Raw genomic sequence first — 25126 nt, 5'->3', positions numbered from 1 at the left:
ATTGTAACTACTCTATCATAATTTTTTTGTTTGTATATTCATTCAAACTAAATAAAGAAAATTTTCATTCACTACAGCCAAAAAGCAAACTGTCTTTAAACATTGAGATTGTCCTTGTGAAATGATTCCCTCTGGGAAGAAAAGCAAAGAAAGCAAACAAGCACTACACATTAAAACATTTTGGGCTGAACTGAATTGAATGTTGCACACAATAAATATTTTATAAATTTATGTCTTTTGGCTTCAAAACATTCTAATTTATAGTAAAAAGTAATAGGGTTCCTGTCATCAATATATGCTTTGTAATGGCTTAATAAAGGGTATGATGTCTTACCCTACTTGTAGATGGAATCTACATTTAACTTGTCATTACAATCTCAGTATTGTGGTAAAAGTTGCATATTTCTGTACATGAAATAATATATATTATACAAGACATATCTATTGTTTTAATTCCTTTAATTCTTTTTTTGAAACAAGTACATGTGTATTATTGTGGGCCAACTTTGAAAAGTGTCAGTATTCCTATTATTTAATGTATGTTCAGCACCACTTTAATAAAGTCTGGGTACAACAGAGACCCATTTCTTTCTTTAAACCATTACAACATTAACAACTAATTTCTATGCTGTAACAAAAATACTAGTGACATATACAAGATGAAACCTGAAAATTTATCTTGTGCACATTCAAATTATTCTGTTTTTGGAAATTAATTCAGGCACACAGGAATGTAGTCCTTAATTGCTAAAAAAAACATGAATTTACTGAAAAAGTGCTTTAGTCAATGATAAACTTAATAGAGGAAATGTTTTTAAGCAATGTCCATTATTTTGAGTCATTTTTTATTATAGTTAGATGCTTTATCATAATATACTATATCTGCTATTGTTGAATTTGGTATATGTGATATACCTTTAAATTAATTAATTTAAAACATTTTTATTTACTGCTAAAGTCTGTAGCACTCATATACTGTTATAGAATAATTGATCATATATCTTTAAACTGAAACAATTAATGGTTCTACATGGGTATAAATATGATTAAATTCATGCCATCTTGCTGCCACATAAGTACCTCAAAATTAAGAAACATATTTTTAAATTCATAGAAAATCTTCTAATTTATTTTGAGTGTTTAAACATGACCAAAGTTATTCTATTCATCAACACTAATTCAAACCCTAAATGATTCTCACAAGTTTGACAGATTTTAAATAAATATTTGAAGTATCCTAATTTATTTTTAGTAAAGTACCTTACTTTAAAAAATGTACATACTGCAGTTAAACATTTGCTGATTATCAAAAGTGACCAAAGTTTCCTGTATTTCTTATCACTTCTGCTGTTAAGTATAAATGTCATACAAGAAAAACAGTATTCTCTATTTTCTGCAATTATCAAAATTTTCATTTTTCCATATAGTCATATGAAATATTGTGTTTATTTTTCCCTATATGTCTTATTCAGTATTAGAAGTAAACAAGAAGACTTGCCTCTATTCAGTTTGGAGTAATCAGGGTATAGTCCCTGAGTGTACTGTGCCAATTAAAGTGCACTAAAAAAAGAAACAAATAATTTCACTCTTGTAAAAAATATATATTCTTGTCCAAGTCTAGGAAAGCTGATATCACAGGATAAAAATTATTGAGTACTTATTTAAAAATGTTTAGGGGAATTGTCTACCCTCTAACAATGAACACTTCAGTAGTAAATACCAAGCAATCAACAAGCTATTCATTTTTCACCTTATATATAAGGAGTCCTTTTCTGATACATTTACATCTTAGTGTAATTTTTGTTTTTGCCTGTGCTTTTTGGTGTCATATCTGGGAAATCTATATCTGCAAATATCTCTATTGCTTCTTTGGTGAGGTGCTTGTTCATATATTTTGCACATCATTTTAGTATATTGCTTGTTTTTTTATGATTTTTTTACATTCTTATGACATTTATTATATAATTGGATATTTGTACCTCTTAATGCCCTGAATCTATTTTACCCACCCCCACCCCTCTCCCTTCTGGCAACAATTTGTTCTGTGCATCTTGGAGTCTGTTTTCAGTTTGTTTTGTTTCCCTGTTGTGTTTTATAGATTTTGCATATAAGTGAGATAATGTGGTATTTGTGTATCGCTTCCTGACTTATTTCACTTAACATAATATCACCTAGATTCATCTGTATTTTAGTAAATGGCAAGATTTCTTTATTTTTAAGGCTGAGTAATGTTCCATTATACATATATACCACATTCTTTATTGATACATTTATCAATGGACCCAGAGGATGCTTCCATATCTTTGCTATTGTAAATCATTGTGCAATGTACATAGGGGTGCATATATCTCTTTGAACTAGTCTTTTGTTTTTATTTAGGTAAATACCCAGTAGTAAAATTACTGGATTTATATGGCAGTTCTATTTTTAATTTTTTTGGGAACTCCATACTGTTTTCCATAGTGTCTGCACAAATTTACCTCACCAACAGTGCATGAAGGTTCCCCTCCTCCATAGCCCAGCTATTGTTATTTATAGTCTTATTTTTTTGATAGCCATTGTGACAGGAATGAGGTATTATCTCTTTGTGATTTTGGTTTGCATTCCCCTGATGATTATTGAAGTTGTGTATCTTTTCATATGTCTGTTGCTCACTTGTATTTCTTCTTTGGAAGGATGTCTATTCAATCACTCTGCTAATGTTTCAGTAAGGTGGATTGTTTTTTGATATTGAGTTCTATGAGTTCTTTGTATATTTTGAATATTAATCCCTTATCAGATATATCATTTGCAAATATATTTTCCCATATGGTAGGTGACCTTTTCATTTTGTCGATAGTTTCTTTTTGTGCAAAATCTTTTCAGTTTGATGTGGCTCCATTTGTTTATTTTTGTTTTCTTTCCTTTGCCTGAGTATACATCTGAAAAAATATTGCTAAGACTAATGTCAAGGAGCATTCTATGTTTTATTTTGGGAATTTTATGTTTTCGGGTCTTACATTTAAGTCTTTCATCCATTTTGATTTTAGTTTTGTATATGATGTGAGAAAGTAGTCTAGTTTGATTCTTTTGAATGAAGATGTTAAATTTTCCTAACACTTTATTTAAGGGACTGTGTTTTCCTCATATATTCTTGCCTCTTTGGCATAGATGAATGGACCACTTAAGTGTGCATTTGTTTCTGGGATCTTTGTTCTGTTCCATTTATCTATATGTCTGTTTTGGTGTCAATGGTATGGTGTCATACTGATTTGATTACTGTTCTTTGAGTATACTTTGAAATCAGAAAGAGTTGTTCTTTCTCAAGAATGTTTTCGCTGTTTAGGGTCTCTGTGATTTCCATACAAATTTTAGAACTAGATTTTAAAATTTTAGAATTTTAAAATTACATTTTCTAATTCTTTGAAAAATACCATTGGTGTTGTGATAGGGATTGAATTGAATCTGAAGATCACTTTAGGTAATATGATAATTTAACAATATTAATTCTTATAACTTATGAGCAAGGTATATCTTTCTATTTCTTTAATCTTCAATTTCTTTCATCAGTATCTTATAGTTTTCCAGCTACAGGTCTTTTATTTCCTTGGTTAGATTTAGTCCTAGGTATTTTATTCTTCTTGATGAAATTGTGAATAGGAAAATTTCTTCATTTCTCTTTCTGATAGTTTGTTATTAATGTATAGAAATGCAACATATTCCTGTATATTAATTTTGTATCCTGGAAATTTATCAAATTCATGTATTAGTCCTTATAGTTTTTTGTGGGGCCCTTAGGGCTTTCTTTACATAGTATCCTCTCATCTGCAAATAGCAACAATTTTACTTTTTCCTTTCCAATTTGAATTCTTTTTATTTCTATTTCTTGTCTAATTGCTGTGACTGGGACTTCCAATACTAGGTTGAATAAAATTGGTGAGAGTGGGCATCCTTGTCTTCTTCCTTATCTTAGTGAAAATGCTTTTAGCTTTTCACCACTGAGTGTGATGCAAGCTATGGGTTTATCATATATGGTTTGTATTATGCTGAAGTATGTTTCCTCTATACCCACTTTTTTGAGAATTTTTATCATATATAGATGTTAAAGTTTGTCAAATACTTCTATTTCTAATGAGGTGATCATATGATCTTTATCTTTTGTTTTGTTAATGTGGTACAGCACATTGATTGATTTACAGATGTTAAACCATCTTTGCATCCCTGGAATGTATTCCACTTGGTCATGGTGTATAATCCTGTATAGGATTGTTGAATTTGGTTTGCAATTATTGTGTTGTAGACTTTTGCATTTATGTTTATCAGTGATAGTTGCCTATAATTTCCTTTTTTTGTTATATCTTTGTATGTTTTTGGTATCAGGATGATGCTGACATTGTTCAGTAAGGTTGAAAGTGTTCCTTTCTCTTTAATTTTTGTAATAGATTGAGAAGAATAGGTGTGAACTCTTATTTAAATATTTGGTAGAATTTACCTGTGAAGCCATATGGTTTTAGACTTGTGTTTCTTAGGAGTTTTTGTTGTTGTTGTTTTGTTTGCTTGTTTATTTGTTTTTACTAATTCAATTTCTTTACTGGTATTTGATCTATTCAGATTTTCTATTAATACCTGATTCAGACTTTTTGAAATTGTACATTTCTTGGAATTATTTTAATTTCTTCTAGCTTGTCCACTTTATTTAGTGTATGATTTTTCATAATAATCTCTTATGATGCTTTGTATTTCTGTGATGTCAGTTGTAATTTCTCCTTTTTCATATCTGATTTTAATTTGAGTCCTCTCTCAATTTTCCTTGATTAGTCTATTTAAAGGTTCATCAATTTTGTTTATCTATTCAAAGGACTTGGTTTCATCAATCTTTTATATATATATTTTGGTTTCTATTTCATTTATTTCTGCTCTGATATTTAATATTTCTTTCCTTGTACTAACTTTGAGTTTTAATTTTATTATTAAAACTGTTGTTGTTTTCTATGTCCCTTAGATGTAAGGTTAGATTGTTTCTTTGAAAATTTTCTGGTTTCCTGATGCAGGCTTGTATTACTATAACTTCCACCTTAGAACTGCTTTTGATGTGTCCCATAAGTTTTGGATTGTTGTGTTTCAATTTTCATTTGTCTCCAGCTTTTTAAATAATTTTCTGTTTGATTTCTTAAGTGATGCATTGGAAATTTGATAGCATATTGCTTACCACCCATGTGTTTGGGTTTTTTTTGCAGTTTTTTTTTCTTGTACCTGATTTCTAGTATCCTACTATTGTGGTCAGAAATGACAATATGATTTCAAACTTATTAAAGTTAAAAAAAACTTATTAAAGTTACTGAGACTTGTATTGTGGCCTATCAAGTGATCTGTCCTGGAGAATGTACCATGTACAATTGAAAAAAAATTTGTATTCTGCCACTTTTGGGTATTTTGTGTTAGGGTTTTTTTTTGAGGGGGTGCTGTATCTTTTATTGGTGTAGATCAGATCACTGGCTTATACAATCCTCGACCAGAAAATTCAATATAAGTAGGCTGGGGTAGGGCTCAGGTACTTTTTAAAGTGCACCAGTTGATTCTAATATGAACCAGCATTAAAAGTTACTATTGTGGATAATGATGAGATTATTGAAAATAATTCAATAATGAACATTTTGATAATCATATATTATTATTTTTGAAGTATATTTCATTTAAAATATTACATTAGTTTTAGGTGTACAACAGAGTGATTCAATATTTTTATAGATTACATTAAATTTAAAGTTATTACAAAATAATGGCTTTATTATGCCATTATGTCCTATGCTGTACAATATATTCTTGTTGATTATTTTATATATAGTAATGTGTCCCTTAATCTCATACCTCTTTCTAGATCCTCCCCCTTCTCTTTGCCCACTGGTTAACACTAGTTTGTTCTCTATATCTGTAAGTCTGTTTCTATTTTTTATGTACATTCATTTGTCATGGAAAGATAGATAGCTATTGATATAGATATAGACAGATAGATGTATTCAGATTTGAATAATAACCTTGCCTGAATGAAAATCTTGCCAGGTAAAGTATTCCTGGTTGAAGGTTTTTTCCTTTCATCATTTTGAATATATCCTACCACTTCCTTCTGGCCTGGAAAGGTTCTGCTAAAATGTCAGATGAGAGTATTATGGAAGTTCCATTTTACATAACTAGTCACTCTCCTCATGCTGCTTTTAAGATTTCTCTTTATCTTTAATTTTTGCCATTTTAATTATGATGTGTCCTGGTGATAGGTACTTCTTGTTTTCATCTTTGAGACTCTGTGAGTTCTGGACCTGAATATCTGTTTTCTTCCCCAGGTTAGGGAAGTTTTATCCATTACATTTCAAATAAGTTATCTCTTTTCTTTCTGGAACCTCTATAATGAAAAAGATTGATGTTGTCCCAGAAGTCTCTTGAACTATCCTAATATTTTTTAATCATTTTTTTTCTTTCTTCTCTTTTTTTTTATTCAAACAGAAAGTCACAAAAAATATAATCATCCTCATCAGTTCACTCAGTCCCATGTAATTATTTTTTTTCTTCTTGATCTTTTGTTAACACTTTTATGAATTCATCAGTTTTCCATTAGAGTTTGGAAAATGCTTATTTATTCAGTTTGGCAGTATAGTCAGTTTCCAGAAACCTGTACCTGTCAGAGTCTTTCCCATGAATTCCTTGAAGATGAAACATTTAATAGGAACATTTTTGAAAAAGCATCAGAGTACACCAAGAACTGTCTGTAAATGACAAAAGACTTAAACATGACCATGGTTAAAGATTTGATGAAAGTTCATAATAATACAATTGACAAGGAAATTTAGTTATTTCTGACATATACATTTTAAAGTAATAACTAAATTGACTTATAACATTATACCAGAACATATAAGATTTTTAGAAATTTCATGTAAAGTCTGAAACTTTTGTATTAACATATTTCCATACAAATAACCCAAAGAAAGTTTAGTATTAGTTTCTTTGTTTGTTTTTTTGTACTGCAGGTTCTTATCAGTCATCAATTTTATACACATCAGTGGATACATGTCAATCCCAATCGCCCAATTCAGCACAACATCATCCCCACACCACTGTGGTTTGTCCTCCTTGGTGTCCATACATTTGTTCTCTACATCTGTGTCTCAACTTCTGATGCAAACTGGTTAATCTGTACCATTTATCTAGGTTCCACATACATGCGTTAATATACAATATTTGTTTTTCTCTTTCTGACTTACTTCACTCTTTATGACAGTCTTTAGATCCATCCACGTCTCAACAAATGACTCAATTTCATTCCTTTTTATGGCTGAGTAATATTCCATTGTATATATGTACCACACCTTCTTTATCCATTCATCTGTTGATGGGAATTTAGGTTGCTTCCATGACCTGGCTTTGTAAATAGTGCTGCAAAGAACACCGGGGTGAATGTCTCTTTTTTTTGTGTGTGTGTGGTATGCAAGCCTCTCACTGTTGTGGCCTCTCCAGTTGCAGAGCACAAACTCCAGATGTGCAAGCTCAGTGGCCGTGGCTTATGGGCCTAGACGCTCCACAGCATGTGGGATCTTCCCACCCGGGGCACAAACCCGTGTCCCCTGCATCGGCAGGCAGACTCTCAACCACTGCATCACCAGGGAAGCCTGCATGTGTCTTTTTGAATTATGGTTTTCACTGGGTATATGCCCAGTAGTGGGATTGCAGGATCATATGGTAATTCTATTTTCAGTTTTTTAAGGAACCTCCATACTTTTCTCCATAGTGACTGTATCAATTTACATTCCCACCAACAGTGCAAGAGGGTTCCCTTTTCTCCACACCCTCTCCAGGATTTGTTGTTTGTAGTTGTTCTGATGATGCCCATTCTAAAACGTGTGAGGTGATAACTCATTGTAGTTTTGATTTACATTTCTCTAATAATTAGTGATGTTGAGCAGTTTTACATGTGCTTCTTTGCCATCTGTATGTCTTCTTTGGAGAAATGTCTATTTAGCTCTTCTGCCCATTTTTGGATTGGGTTGTGTGTTTCTTTAATATTGAACTGCATGAGCTGTTTATATATTTTGGAGATTAATCCTTTGTCCGTTGATTCATTTGCAAATATTTTCTCCCATTCTGAGGGTTGCCTTTTCGTCTTGTTTATGGTTTCTTTTGCTGGGAAAAAGCTTTTCAGTTTCATTAGGTCCTATTTGTTTATATTTGTTTTTATTTCCATTACTCTAGTAGGTGGATCAAAAAAGATCTTGTTGTGATTTGTGTTAAAGAGTGTTTTTCCTGTTTTCCTCGGAGAGTTTTATAGTGTCTGGTCTTACATTTAGGTCTCAAATCCATTTTAAGTTCATTTTTGTGTTTGGTGTTAGGGAGTGTCCTTATTTCATTCTTTCACATGTAGCTTTCCAGTTTTCTCAGCACCACTTATTGAAGAGACTGTCTTTTCTCCATTTTAGATCTTTGCCTCCTTTGTCATAGATTAGCTGACCATAGGTGCATGGGTTTATCTCTGGGCTTTCTATCTTGTTCCATTGATCTATGTTTCTGTTCTTCTGCCAGTACCATATTGTCTTGATTACTGTAGCTTTGTAGTATAGTCTGAAGTCAGGGAGTATGATTCCTCCAGCTACATATTTTTCCCTCAAGATTGCTTTGGCTATTCGGGGTCTTTTGTGTCTCCATACAAATTTGAATATGATTTGTTCTAGTTCCATAAAAAATGCCATTGGTAATTTGATAGGGATTACACTGAATCTGTAGATTGTTTTCAGTAGTATAGTCATTTTCACAGTATTGATTCTTCCAACCCAAGGACATGGCATATCTCTCCATCTGTTGGCATCATCTTTAATGTCTTTCATCAGTGTCTTATAGTTTTCGGTATACAGGTCTTTCATCTCCCTAGATAGGTTTATTCCTAAGCATTTTATTCTTTTTGTTGCAGTGGTAAATGGGAGTGTTTCCATAATTTCTCTTTCAGATTTTTCATCATTAGTGTATAGGAATGCAAGAGATTTCTGTTCATTAATTTTGTATCTTGCAACTTTACCAAATGCATTGTTTAGCTCTGGTAGTTTTCTGGTGATTTTTTTTTGAACATCTTTATTGCACTATAATTGCTTTACAATGGTGTGTTAGCTCCCGACCCATAACAAAGTGAATCAGCTATACATATACATATGTTCCCACATCTCTTCTCTCTTGCATCTCCCTCCCTGCCACCTTCCTTATCCCACCCCACTAAGTGGTCACAAAACACCTAGCTGATCTGATCTCCCTGTGCTATGCGGCTGCTTCCCACTAGCTATCTCTTTTATGTTTGCTAGTGTAAAGTGAGTGAGTGGCACAGATATATTACACTACAGAAGTGAATTATATTTTTTTTCTTTAACATCTTTATTGGAGTATAATTGCTTTACAATGGTGTATTAGTTTCTGCTTTATAACAAAGTGAATCAATTATACATATACATATGTTCCCACATCTCTTCCCTCTTGCGTCTCCCTCCTTCCCACCCTCTGTATCCCACCCCTTTAGGTGGTCACAAACCACATAGCCAATCTTCCTGTGCTATGCGGCTGCTTCCCACTAGTTATCTATTTTATGTTTGGTAGTGTATATATCCCCATGCCACTCTCTCACCTTATCACAGCTTACCCTTCCCCCTCCCCATATCCTCAAGTCAATGTTCTACTACGTCTGTGCCTTTATTTCCGTCTTACCCCTAGGTTCTTCATAACCTTATTTTTCTTTTGCTTTTGTAGATTCCATATATATGTGTTACCATACAGTAACACACCTATTATAAAACTACTCTTGTTAAGAACTTCAGTGTCTCAAAGGCAGACAAAGTTAATAATCTATTTTCTTATTGGCTTATTGTCTGTTCTCTCTTTCAAGAGATTAATTTGCTCTTTCTTGAAAAATAACTTTGTTCTTGGACTTTGTAACCACATTCTCCTTATTTTCTTATGATTTCACTGGCTGCTTTTTCTTTGTTTTTCTCATTGAATGTGCCTCCTTTATTCCATCTCTAGGTAGTAGTGGGCTAAAGATTAGCCTAAAATTCCATTTTCACTCTCTACATAACATCACCAGATAATCTCATTCTGTTCCACAGCTTCAAATGCTATTTATATGCTGATGGCTCAAAAAATTGTAACTATGGCTTTCTACCGAACTCCACATTCAGGTACCTAATTGCCTACTTGGAGTCTCTGTTAAATATATTGATTCATCTTCTTTAACCATTTCTTTCCCAAATTTATCAATCTTCTAAATAATGACACCCATCAGTTGCTCAACAAAATCCTAGAAATATTATTTAATTCTTATTTTTCTTTAAAATTTGATTTTTACATCATATTAGCAACTCCTTGAGTCCTGCACCCAGCATCTATCCTGAACCTCAAGGTCCCAAGTCAGTGACATTTTCAGTACCCTTATAGTTTACTGCATTGCTCTTATTAACCAGTAAGCTCTGTGATAGCAAGGTCAGTGTCTACTTTTTTAAAATTTGCCACCAGAGCCACTTATCAAATATTATAAATATTGTATATAAACACAGATATTTTGAATACATTTTAGTAATGCATAGAGTTCTCTTACATCTCTTAATATGCATAAATACATATGATATGTATTCATATACATGTTCATATATATTTACATATATTATTTTACTCTACTTGTGGTAGGGCTTATTTTGTTTTATACACAAAGTTTATCAGATAAGAAAGTAAAGCATCATATTCCCAACATTCCTTAATGCAATGCTTACAGAGTTTAGTACACATATGAAAGCAACTCCAGATCTTATTAAAATAAAATTTCTAATCTAAAGGGTCTGCAGTAGGTCTTGAAATTTTGCATTCTTAACAAGATTCAAGATGAGGTAAATATTACTGGCCTGACCACACTTGCAATGGCAAGGTTTAAAGACTTCCAACAATCAATATTCTACCTCTATGCTGGAAATATTTTGAGAAATTAGTCAAATGAAATTTTGGGAATCAAAATACTTACTACTGAGTAATGTTTTATCCAATTCTAACAAGTGATGTCTTAGTTTTTCACCGAAAAATCTGCATGGTCACATGCATGATTTGATAGTTCACATCAGAGTATTTTAAAAGCTAGCTTTGGTATAAATTATACTAATTATACTGCACATAGGCTTATTTTTTCATTTAAATAACTTTAATAACTATTGAATATGATGTGGAATTCATTTCCACTCACTTGTATGTTAATTAATTTTCCTCTATAGAGCTAAGACACACAAATAAAACATTCTGCTGTATTTAATAGCAAGATAAATACATTTTTTTAAAATAGAGGGTAAGATGCTTTCCATAGTGTAAGAATTTATCATGCAGTGCAAATACTAGGAGACTCTTAATATCAGATGATTTTTTCTTGTAAACAATCTTTTGCAGTAGTGGAGTGTGTATAAATTAAGCATAGTTTAGTATTACTGTCTCCCAGAAATTGTGTTCTTTTCTGAAGAAAGTTGTGTCTAAGTCATTATAAAAGTGTATTAGTAGAACACTTCTGGGAATTCTACATTTTGCTACTTTTTATGATTATCTGAGAATAAACAGATAATGCTATTATTATTAAAGTCATTATGTTAATGGACTAAGCAATGTTAAAACTAAAATATAATAAAATATTCAAAAATACATACCGACTAATGAAGTCATTTAAAGTTATTATGATTACTAAACTCTACATTATTTTAAAAGCTACGACATCAAGCACTATGGAATTGTTTTGATGATATACAATTTAAGTTAAATTGAAAAGTTAAAACCATTTTGTATGGTGTAAAGTCATCTAAGCTGTGCAAATAAATATTTTCTTCTGATTTTATGACTGTACAGTAGCATATATGATTTAAGAGTACTATGGATGTTACTTGCTCTGTTAAGAACAATTAGATAATCAAAGTTAATTCCTCTTTTTTTAAATACTGTATTATTATTATTATTATTATTATTTTTGCAGTACGTGGGCCTCTCACTGTTGTGGCCTCTCCCATTGTGGAGCACAGGCTCCGGACGTGCAGGCCCAGCAGCCATGGCTCACGGGCCCAGCTGCTCCTTGGCATGTGGGATCCTCCCGGACCGGGGCATGAACCTGTGTCCCCTGCATCGGCAGGCGGACTCTCAACCACTGAGCCACCAGGGAAGCCCCTAAATACTGTATTTTAAAATTAGCTAAATATTTGGGTCTTTTACTCACAGAGTTATTGCAAAACAGAAAAAATATATAGGTTTAAGTACATAATCAAAACTTTTCTGACTAGGATAGTGATAAGGATATTTTTAACTCCTAAGTAGAATGAGTGTTTTAGATTGACTGAGTACTTAGAATGAATTTTAGGTAAAGCCTTGACTCTTAAAAGAATAATATCAGTTAGGTATAGACACCAAGTTGATAGCCATTTCTAACAATATGTGGCTTGGAAAAATACCTCAAAAAAGGAAAATAATAGATTTTCTTATCATTTATTATATTTTTAATTTATCTTTTCTCTCCATAGGTCATCTTAAATATCTGAGATAATAAACTTGTTATGAATTTTCACTTATGTCTTACATATGGTTATGAGAAGCATTTCATAAAATGTGTTCAAGCATATATATTTTTAAAATATTTTCAGAGATTTAAGTATCTAATTTTATACTCATTTCCAAGAGGAAGAATTATCTAGAAATTAAAAATATGTACAAAATATAGTGTCCTGAAATGTTTGTGGATTTGTCCATATTATTAATAAATTCAGTTTATTGAGTATCTGTTCTTTAGAAGAAAACATTATGTCACTTTACACATGTTTGCGTGGAAGGAAGAATTATTCAGGAAGAGTAATTCAGGTATCTTCATCTTCTCTACATATATCCCATGTTTCTATATAAGAAAATATCATCTACCTGTAAAAAGAGAGATAAAAAATAGTCTATATCTAATGGGTGATATGTCCTAAGGAAATGCTTATTTTTCTCAACTATGAGTGAGTGCCTTATCAACTAATGATGGAACAGTCTATAGTTATCCAGTTCTGCCTATGATGAAATGGATAATTTAGGACTGGAGTATGTATGTATGTGTGTTTGGTGAGGGAGGGTGTAAGAAAAGGATAATGGAACTGTTGAGTATTTTTAAGTCCATTTGGCCACAGATCACATTCTTGTTCTGTGAGCAAATTTGACATTATTAATACTGATAGAATTGAGGAGTTATTAAATTAATACATGCAAAGGAATTAGAAAAAGAGTGCAAGTAAAATATATGATATGCAAATGTTATCCACTATCATCAGTTATTATTTTATTATATTAATTAATATATTTTGATCTCCACCTATCTGAATCTTTTGCCTAAACTGGTTCAACTTAGGAGGGTAAGGGAGGTATATTGTTATTGAACCATTGAACACCAGGAATATCATTATGTGCTTTATAGAAGAGTAACCTTATAAAGGCAAAGAAAAGGTATGTAACATGATCTAGTCTCAAACTTGATAAACTACCTAAACTTGCAATCTAACCTATATTTGTCTGACACTGAAGCTTATACCCTATCCTATTCTTCTGCATCTCTTAGAAGTAAAATTGCAAGATAAAGCTCTAGGGTTTTTTTCTTCTTTTTCTGTTAGTTTAAACAACAACAAAAACAAAAAATATTTTTTCAAGTGTCTATGTTGTTTGCACTGGAGAAACATCCATCAGAAGTTGTATTTTTGCATTTAAGACTTCAAATATTTAACAAATCCCAGTTTAATGGACATGAAAATAACACTAATACAATTTTTCATACTTTTTAAAAGCAATCTTATAAAGGTGAATTGATGAAGTCATTTTTTTTAAAGTGTTCAATGTTGGGCTTCCCTGGTGGTGCAGTGGTTGAGAATCCGCCTGCTGATGCAGGGGACACAGATTCGTGCCCCGGTCCGGGGAGATCCCACGTGCCATGGGGCGGCTGGGGCCGTGAGCCATGGCCGCTGAGCCTGTGCGTCCAGAGCCTGTGATCTGCAATGGGAGAGGCCACAACAGTGAGAGGCCTGCATACCACAAAAAAAAAAAAAAGTGTTCAATGTTAAGACAAAAGTTCAGATTTCAGATTGATGTTACTCTTTTAATATATATTTGCTGATGTAATGGATATGAATATGATCAGTCATTGTATACAATATGTTTTAGTAATGGTTTTCATTTAGGCATTGATTATCATGTTATTTGTGATTGTTTTGTTCCCAATTTTTATTTGATGTTCTTACTAAAGTTATCAAATATTCAATCTCGATGCTCATTTCAGTTATTTCACTTTGAAATTATGCAATTATACATCTTTTCATTACTCTTATAAACCTTCCTCCTATTCTTTTTTTTTCAGTTCAGTTTAACAGCTATCATAGCAAGTATTTCCTCCCTGTTGGTGTATGTGAAAAGTTTTTTTTGCTGTTGTTTATATTTTTCTTTTTATTAAGATTTTATTTGATGTGGACCATTTTTAAATTATTTATTGAATTTCTTACAATATTGCTTCTGTTTTACGTTTTGTTTTCTTAGTTATGAGGCATGTGAGATCTTTTTTCCCCAACAAGGTGTTGAACCCACACCTCTTGCACTGGAAGGTGAAGTCATAACCACTGGACTGCCAGGGAAGTCCCTATTTTTTTTTCTTTGATTAAGAAAACTCATCTTCAAGATGAAGTGGAAACAAAGAGGTCTTTTCACAAACCAGGTGATGAATTAATTTTATTGAATTGAGTTAAATTAAATTGAATTAAAATAATGCATTTTGCTGTCATCTCTCATTTTTAATTTATTGGGAAACATTTATTTCTGAACCTTGTGAGAATGCAATTCCTTCAGTAAAAAGGAATAATTTATGTTTCATCACCTCACAGACTTCACATCACTTGGAAACACATGGAGAGGCTTTCAATAAGGCATCAGCAAGAACATTCAGTGGGATGTGTGACAGCTTAAAGAGAAAGGAGGATCAGGAATTTGTAAGTATGACTAACAAAAACTCTAACATGAAATAACCTTTCAAGTTTTATGTTTCTTTTTGTCAAATAAAAAACGAAGATACTAAACTACAATACAAACATGTGACCTGTGTTTTGTCAATCTCTTACATAACTTTTTAGCTTTGTCACCCTAGACAAGTATTTTAGTATCTTTATATGATGCTATCACATCATATGACACAAAAAGAAAATGCCAAACTAATCTTTATATGCAGTTGAATAAATTAAACTAAATTTTATATAAAATCATCTGTGGGGACATTTGCACTTATAAAAGTATTCAGACTCTCAGAAGACAAATATATTTGTTAAAATGCATGACATAGCTTATCTATTGGATAAGTTTCACACACATATACTTATGGTTTATCATCACAAAGATATGCATTCTTCTTTTTGATTTTTCATACATACAGACACACCCAAAAATATGTACTCGTGTCCATGGTTTCCCATCCTAAGTATTACATAGTGGAAATAAATGCAAAACAGAAATTGTTCTAAAATAGCACTAAATATAAAACATTTTAAGGAAATTTAAGGAGTGCATTTCAGAAATCTCTGTAAAAACTAATGTAATGAAAACAAAAATTTAACAGATAGCCATATTAAAAGTTATTTTTTACATTAAAAGGAAAGCAATGACAGTTTTAATCATTGTTAGAGTGAAATAAAATTCTGCATATATCATTTACCCATTCATAGTATCCAAAATAATGAGTATTTTTTAAAAGAAATATTAATTAGCATGGTATTGAATATGAATTTATTAAAATGTTTTTTGTGGCTTTAATGCAGAAGGATGCAGAAAAGCAAAGCTGGATGTAGAAATAACTTTAAGGACAACAAAAGAAAAAAAATAGTAATATAATGGAAAGTCAACACAACTTAATGGAAAATACTTAATTTCTGATTGTGTAGTTAGATTAGATGGTCTTGTTTTAATGCTAGTGTGCTAACTAAATTTATAAACCTCAGGTACCAAAGCAATAATTATATTCATATAAATTTTTCTGCTCAACTAATATTACTCAAGTTAGATATGATAAGAAAGGTATGGATAAGCAAACTGTGGAAATATGCTTCTTATGTCAAATGACCTTTAACTTAAGTTTCTGTCAGTTTTACATTTATATTTCATGTATCATGTGAAGTTTTCTTGTGGGATTGTCATAAACAACTTGTCCTTATTTCTAACATCAGCTGTGATCAAAACATCAACAATTTGCCAAAGGCTTTTATTTCAGTTTGTTTTATACCAACCAACTTCTTTGGAGTCATCAAAAGGCATTCACAGAATATTCTGAAGATGGGTTATACATGGCATGCTCAATGATGATATACTAAAATGCCAAATGTTATGACTTTGTTATTGGGTTTTAAAGACAGCTGGCAAAGTTATTTAAAAAAATATATAAAACTTAGGAGATACTATATTATGTATTTTTTGGTTAAAATATCTATCTATCTATCTATCTATCTATCTATCTATCCATCTATATATATATATATATATTAGAGACTAGACTTTTTTCCTAAAGCTTGCCATTTTCTTTTGAACTCTCAAATATATTTGAGATATTTATGATATGAAATAAGAATCATGAGATGTTAAGTAGCTACAGACAAATACATTATATGTGAATATCTAAAAGTATATTGCAAAGAGTGAGATGCAAAACACAGCCCAGCAATGTAATAAGTTTGATTTGAAAATGCTGTAACTTATAATATCTTGAAGGAAGAGGGAATAGCTTGCAGCTAATGTTAAACTTCTGCCATAGTTGTTCATTTTTCAAATTTTATCATGCATGCTATCCTTTACACAAAAATAAAACATTTTTAATATACACAATAATTATGTTTAAAAACACAGGCACTGAAAAAAAACATTAAAATAACAAGTTTTTAAAGGAAAATACTTATTTTTAACAATTAAAATTTGTTTTATGTTGAATCTTTCTAATTAGAAAAGATTTTGCTCTTTCTCTTTCAACATAAAGTTTCTACTTAAATTTATTTGATCTAGTGATTGTCAAAAGATGCACTGAATAATATGGTGGAAGGGACCTTGTTATTATCTTTTATAATTTTAATAAGTCACTTATTCATGTATATGTCTCATTCTCCATTTTAGGAAAACAAGATGTAAATTAGAACAGTAGTTTTCAAACTGCCTACAAGAGCTTCTGAAGGGTTTCGGCTTCTGCAGGGATTCAGGAAACATTGTGTTTAAACTACCATTGAAGTTCAGTTTTCAGAGAGGGCTCATGATCAATTGATTGCTGCTCATTTGCAGAGCAGGAAAGAAGGTCATGGCAGAAACCAGCGGAAGGTGAATTGTTTGATGATGACAAGAAGTTCAAATCCCTTGGTCTCAGCCATGATCACTTGATGTGTCCAGTTCCGCAAAATTAGAGTTCCTCAAAACATTCTGTTTGAAAAATAGAAATCAGCCTGCTAAAATAAAATCAGATGCTCTTAATTCTAATGCCTGTAAATGATCTTTACATTTCCACAGTTCTGGAAATCTATTTAATGATGAATTTATCTCTCTTTACCATAAGACAACTAAGTTATTCCTGAAACTTTGAGACCACTAAAAATAATTTTGAATAATTAAAGAATTTATATTGATAGAATACTGAAATACAAACCAGCTGAATTGTTGGGAATTCTGTGGTCTACCTAACTGAAAAGGAAACTGAAGTTATCTTTCTGAGATATAAATTTTGGACAGCAGTAGGAAAGGCATGCTGGGGAGTAACCATTCCCCAGTAGCAAAATAGTGAGATAGACTCAAACAGTAGAGAATATTGTCCAAAACGAGAGTATATATAGGTAAGAATGTTATAAAAACCCGGAATAGGGCTTAAGTTCATGATGAGAGGTATAATGCTAAGTTAACATAAGTATTTAGGGCAACATGTGTTTCCTTCTTTAGTAAGGGGAATAGTCCTGGGGTGTTTGCTGGACAGAAAATGTAGGAAAATCAACTCTGTGAGTTTAGTTCTGGATTTCTTCAAGTATGATCCATTATTTCCAGGTACAATTTTTGTTAATAATGTAGATTTCTAAGCCTTCCAACTGCCTTGGAATGTGACTCTTCTTTTTATAACTGGATAATGACTAAAATAGGATAGTAAGGAAAACTCAGTTATAACATGACAAGATTTGTAAATAGTTTATGAGAACTTGTTAAGGAAAAAGAAACTCTAGAGAAGAAATAGCAGAAGACAACATGGGAAGTAGCAGGTTTAATATATAATAAAAGAAGAAAATGCAGATCATCCAAGAAAATTAATTTGAATCACAGAGGTGATAAATAAAATTCACTAGATCATGAAACAGAGGGCATACACCTAAAGTCCAAAATGTTAATACCCTTATTCCCAAAAACAAAAATCAGGGGACTAAATAACATACTTTTTCCTATATGTAGAGAGAGGAAATTATATCAAATAACCCATTAAAATCCAGTAGTCTCTACTCTATCTGGTGATGGGACCAATTAAGTGTTCTTATTCATGTATTGCTTTGTACACTCTTAAATGACAAGAGTAAAAATTAGAAGAATTTGAGAGAGAATGACAGGGGAAAAAAGTTGCATGTAGAAAACAAGAGTAAAATAGAGAGAGAGAGATAGACACAGAGAGAGAGAGAGATGAAATAAAGTGAGATATGGAAGAGGGATAGATAAACAGTCTTTAATATGTATAATCAGAGTATAAGATGTGTTTACTATGTGTCAGGCCCTCTTGTAAGTGTGTTTGCATACATTAACTCATTTACTCTTTAATCTCCTATTTCTTAAATGCAATTTTAATCCTCATTTTACAGATGAGGTGACATAACTTGCCTTACATGACAAGATGCTCAATTCAGAGCTGAGATTTGAACCTACATAGTCTGTATACAGCCCATTCTCTTAACTACTCACACTCCTTCAGAGATAAGGTGCTACTGATATAAAAGAAAAGGAATTAGAAGAGGACATAAAAGAGTAGACTGACTTCGATTAGAGAAGGTTGAGTGAGAGGGTTGAGAGAAAGGAGAGATAAGCAGATATTTGAGGCAAATTATATATGGGCAGGTGGTATGAAGTAAATAAGTATATAATATATATTAGAAATGTTTAAATAAAATATATATACTATTAAAAGGATATAAGATGAGGGAAAATAAAATATTTGTGGACTGAGAAACAGGGTATAAGAAGGAGGGACAAAGAAAAGAATTAGAGGTGGGAAAGCAAGTTTGACTCTGAGTATTCTTCTAGGTACTATTAAAAATGAAATTTCATATTTGTTTCTTCAGCATGTTAGGATATGAATACTTCAAAGAAAGGGGGTTTGTCTAAGGATCTAGACTACTTAAAAGAGTCAGCCAGAGTCTCAGACATTGATAAATTATATCTTCCTTACGAGGTAGCCAGGTAATGGGCACAAAGGAAAAAAATAGAAATCAGAGAAACATGAAAGAGTTGAGACAGAAGATGATGCCATTGTTCACCATGTATCCATTCTTCATGTATTCACTAAATACTGAGTGCCTGCACTGTGCCAGGTGAAGTCTACAGCTACAGAGGTAAATAGAATAAATCCCCTGACATCAAATCACTTAGAGTTATATGAACATTGAAGAACTATACTTGGGACAGTGACAATCACTGCTGTGAGAGTAGATAGGTTGTGGAGTGAGGAAGAATACTTACATCAAAGAAACAGTTGCCCAACTTTAAGGTTCAAAATCAATTTTTCAAATCGATAGTTAGACAATATACCTGAAGCTCTGGCATTATTGAGAAAGAATGTAGAGTGAGGGAGAGAACTGTAGGAGTTCCACCTGAGTGGATGCATAGACAAAAACAAGCTTATAGAAAAATGTAAATAGGCTTAGATAAAGCTGAGAATATTGGTGCTGGTTCCCCACTGTTGAAGCAGCCTGGGAATCCAGAAGTCTCTCAAGGACGCTCTGCATTTTGTATAATGCCAAATACTGTGTGATGGAATGACTCTAAAGCAGAATTTATCAACATCAACACTACTGATATTTTAGACCACATAATTTTTTCTTGTAAGGAGCTGTCCTGTAAGTTGTAGTGTGTTCAACAGTATACTTGACTTCTACCAACTAGATACCAGTAACACTGCACTCCAGATGTGACCATCAAAAAAATCTCCTGACATTGGCAAATATCACCTGGTGGGCAAAATCACCTATGATTGAGAACCACTGCACTAAATTAATGATGACTGAGAGAGGAACTGAGTTCCATTCAAATACAGCAAGGTGTGCAAAGAACTCTCAAGAATGTTCTGGTTATTGTAATATGTGTCAGGGGTAGGAAGATAGGTACAGATGTTGTGAAAAAACTAATAGACGAGACTAGGCTTAGAGTCTAAAAATGAGGGTACAAATTAAGGAACCTCATGAATATATGTTCTCTCTGTCAGAAGTAATGAATTTCAGCAGCAGATGAAAACAGTGTCTTCATAAATCAAGCACACATCTCCAGTGCACACCAAGACAGGAGTTCCATAAACAAGACTAGCCCAACATCCCATCCTGTGTATCCTCAGATAACCAAAAGGCAACAATTAAGTACAAGGCTTTCCCCCCAATATAATGATTTCTTTGCTCTCATCCTAGAAAAGAGTAAGGTGAAGAAAGACTCATGAAGAGAGAAGAATCAACATGATAATTTAAATGAAAATATTTAAAATCAGAAAAATTGGAGATATCCCAGTAGACAAGTGAGAGTAGTTTTTTTCTAATATAAGTGGTTTCCACAGATTAAGATCAGTTATTAAAGATAAAGAAATTTACAAAAGGGACATATGGGGTCCCATAGATAATTCTCCATATTAGAATTATTTTGAGTGATTGCGTGTGAGAAGTGAGAAAATTAGGCATGTTATAAGGTAGCCCCAGATGTTCAGCCAGGGTAAATGAATGGGGATAGGATTTTTCACATACTGAGATAAGAGATGAAACATGAAAACATTTTCCAGGATAAAGGTGGTTATGTACATTATGAATACATCCGGTAGGCAGTGGATTATGTTGATATTAAATTTAGGCAGATATCTTGGATGGAGCTTTTTTTTAACAGTAAACAGATGTTACATAAAACAATATAGCAATCATTCAGGTAAAGTGTATAGAATAACGCTAGAATAGGACCCCAAATTAAACACTGGAAATAAATTTTTGAATGAATGAGTGAAAGGAGAACACTGTAGAAGTGGAATTATAAGTATAAAAAGCCTAAGAATAAAGTGTTTCATGAAAATTATGCTTGAGAGTATCAAGGACTAAAAAGTGTTTATTTAACATTAAGGCCACTAGTGATCTTAAAAATAAACTACTCAATCTAGTGTCCGGGGTACATTAAGTATTAAACAAGAGCTGAGTAACTAGTGTAGACAACTCTTTTATAAAGTTTGAGGTCATATCATAGAAATGACTGTGAAATACAGAGAGGATTGTTGATTTTTAAGGTATTGGAATTTATACTATTGGGACATAAAATAATGGATAGATCAAGGACATCAAGCAAACAAGAAACAGGACCCAATGCATAAGAAAAGGAATCATCTAGATAAGAGGAGAGGAATGTTCTTTGTATTTTCATCATGACAGGAAGGGGAAAAGATCACAGGATTTATAGAACTGTGCTGGTGTAAGTGTGGAGTCTCAATTTGATGGTTTCTATTTCAGTTTAAGAAGTAGTAGAGAAGTAAGTCATCTTGAGGACAATGGGAAATTGAGAATAATTGAAAAATTTTGAAATAGCCACTATGAAGAATTTTAAAAGACAGTTAACTTGAAGGAGTTTTAAGTAACATTGAGGATTTCATTGAAGAAGATCACACAAAATACTTGTGAGGAAAATATCTGTCACTAATGATGGATAGAGTTAGAATGAAAAAAAAATTGGGACATTAATTTGTAAGTTACATTAAAAAAAGTGCCTGAAACAAAGTTAGTTAACTAAAATTTTACTCAAGGTTAATCCTAAAATCAACTTGCTCAATAAAACTTACTGAGAAAACTTGCTGGTCCAGCAAAAAGGTATTGAATTGGACAAACTTATTGAAAAGAGTTGAATGACTGAAGCAGAGTACAGTCTTAGGCTGTACTCTCTGGAGTTATGTACAAATGGTATATCGGAGTTTTCTTGAGAGACATGCTTGAAGGGATGTGAGAGAGTGTATCCCTCAGGGTTTAACCAACAAAACAGACCAAGTAGGTCTGTTTTGAGAGATTTCTTGCAAAAAATCAACTTAAGAAATTGTGGGGCATGGCTGGCTAGTCAAATCTGAAATCCACAGAGCAAGGCATCAGAAAGGGCAGGCTGGACCTTTCAGTACAGGCTGCAGTTTTGTCCACATGCAGAATTTCTTCATCAGAAAGCTTCGGCTCTGCTCTGAACACATTTTTAACTAATTAAGTTAGATACAACGAGAGTATCTAAGATTGTTCCTTATTTAAATTCATCTGATTATGGACTTTAATCATATGAAAAAAAATATCTTCACAGCACCACCTCGATTAGTATCTGATTGAATAACTAGGGACCAGTTTAGCCAAGTTGACACATAAAACTGGCTATCACAGGAAAGTAAGTTTGAACTTCACACACTCCACAATGTGGTTGCAGTGGAGGCTTTGGCCCCTCCTCTGAGAGCTTAGTGACCCATCAGACTTGTCCCATTTGAGGCACATACCAGGTCATTGTATTCCCACACCATCCAGGTGCTGTGGTGCCCCATGATGGAGGTCAATTCTTATTGAGAAACAACATGAAGGTCAATAGAGGGGATTTGAATGGAGGATCACAGTATTTACTGCACAAATGTTAATTTAAACTGCCAGTGGGAGTCAACAAAATATTTTATTTTAAAGTAATCTAAATATTTTTTGTAACACAGGTAGAGTTTTTGCATTATTAGTAGGTTTTGTCTCTAGTGTAAAATTGTAGATATCAATTTTAATTCATATCAACACCACACACAAATAGTAGTACATCCCATGATTTTTGTGCTGACTAAATATAATTCCACCAGATTTTTATCAGTTTCTCTGCATAGTCCCTCATAGTCTTCTGCTGAAATTTACACACAGATGTAGAAGGAGAATTCTTCATTAAAATTAACAGATGTGTCAATTTCAACTTTTGGAGCAACTCATCAGTGAAGATAAAAAATAGAGATTTTTATTCAATCCATTGTCACACTTCCACTTATTTCAAAGCCTCAAGTAAACTCTCAGTATTGACAATTCTGAAATTGTCCAGAGAGATGATAGACTGTATCCTCAGCCAAATAATTTGCTCTTGTTTCTAGAAACCCAGTGTCACTTGGTGTATTCTATATTCAAATAAAAAACAAATTTCTCTTCCTATTCTTTGTGTCTTGATTATCATAATTTGCCCAGCAACTGTTGCTCCTCATTACCTTTGGTGTCTTTGATGCTTCTGCAGACGAATCTTAGAAGTGTACTTAAGAACTCCATGTTCATGTTGAGGAAAATCAACAACACAATTCATTAGATAAGTGACTTAATTCATCTGGGATGAATCTGTCAAAATACAGATGATTTATTACTGATAATCTTTCTTTTTTTCATTTATCTAACAATCAGATCTGGAAATAGCCAATTATGGCAGAAACATCTACAAATGCACTAGTAAATGGTGACTATTTAACTAACCCAGTAGCTTATTAAGTCAATAGATTATTTTTCTTTCTAGATATTCTATTATCTTCATTTTAATGTGGTTTAACTTTAATCTTAAACATTTGCATAAAATTCCATATTTAGAAATTTTTCTTAAAATATAAGAAATGTCTGTATAAACATATGTACAAGGATGTGCGTATGTAATGTCAATAAAACTATGATGCTCAATTCCAACCCTCCAGCCTTTGAACAGTGTCATATTTTAAAATGTAATGAAAAGTTATTTAAAACCTACAGTCTCCTTTACCATTCCCAAACAGCCCAACTGTCTCAAGATACATACATTTTTAACCCGCACATGACTTTTTTGCACTCCATCACAGTCATAGTCTTATCTTGGTTGTAGTTTACCTTGGTCCCTTCTTTCATTCTCTCTTTCCTGCAGTGCTCAACCATCATGGTATGATCCTTACACTTCATGCTTATATTTCCAGTCTTTCACTGTTCATTAAGTAGGATCACACTATCCTTATGGCTCTTTTCTCCCTCAAAAACACTATTCTCAAGAGTAGGAAAGTCAAGATGTGGTGGGGGAATGAGTAACTTTCTACACGTTTTCATATTTATCTTATGAGACAAACTATCTATCTATCTATCATCTGCCTAAGTATAAATTGGCTAATAATGATGAAAATAAAAGTAAGTTTAATCTATGTGAGTGAACTTTATTCAAACTTGTAATTAAAAGAGAGTATTTGTTGATTCCCAAAATACTGGTTTAAAAAAAGTACAAAACATTTGGTATTTTAAGGATTCCTATAATACTGAAAAATGTCCTAGGGACATATACAAAAACTTTAAGAATCATCATTTCTGGATAGTAGGATGTTGATTAATTTTTGTTTTCCTATATATATATTTCTCTATTTTCTAAGTTTTCTAAATTGAGCATGCCTTGATTTTAACAGGGAAAAATATAAAAATTGATCTCATATTCAAAAGAAATATATCCTAATCCAGAAACCAAAAGGAAATAAATATGTAAAATAAATTAGTTAATGTTGAGATATATGTTTAATTTACTCAACATTCCTTATATTTTAAACAATTAACTTGTATTCCACAATAGCTTATATTGTAATGTTTAATCTTTTTCGGAAAAATATTGTCACAAAGTAAATTTATATATTTTGTCTTTTAAAATATTTATGTCATTATAACCATTTTTCCTTACTCTGTTATACTCTAAACTCAGTCAAGCTATGGACAACAGTATTTGACAGCAAGCAGAGACCAAACAAAATATATTTTTCCTAGGCAAACATCCCATTTAATATTGACTTGTTTGTAGTTGCATTACTCCTGATTCCACACCACACTTTCAGTTATGGATTTATTTTATCAAT

This window comes from Mesoplodon mirus (genome assembly GCF_964341445.2).
Source record: "Mesoplodon mirus genome assembly, chromosome: 17".
NCBI lineage: Eukaryota > Metazoa > Chordata > Mammalia > Artiodactyla > Ziphiidae > Mesoplodon > Mesoplodon mirus.
Note: the sequence above shows the minus strand (reverse complement) of the source record.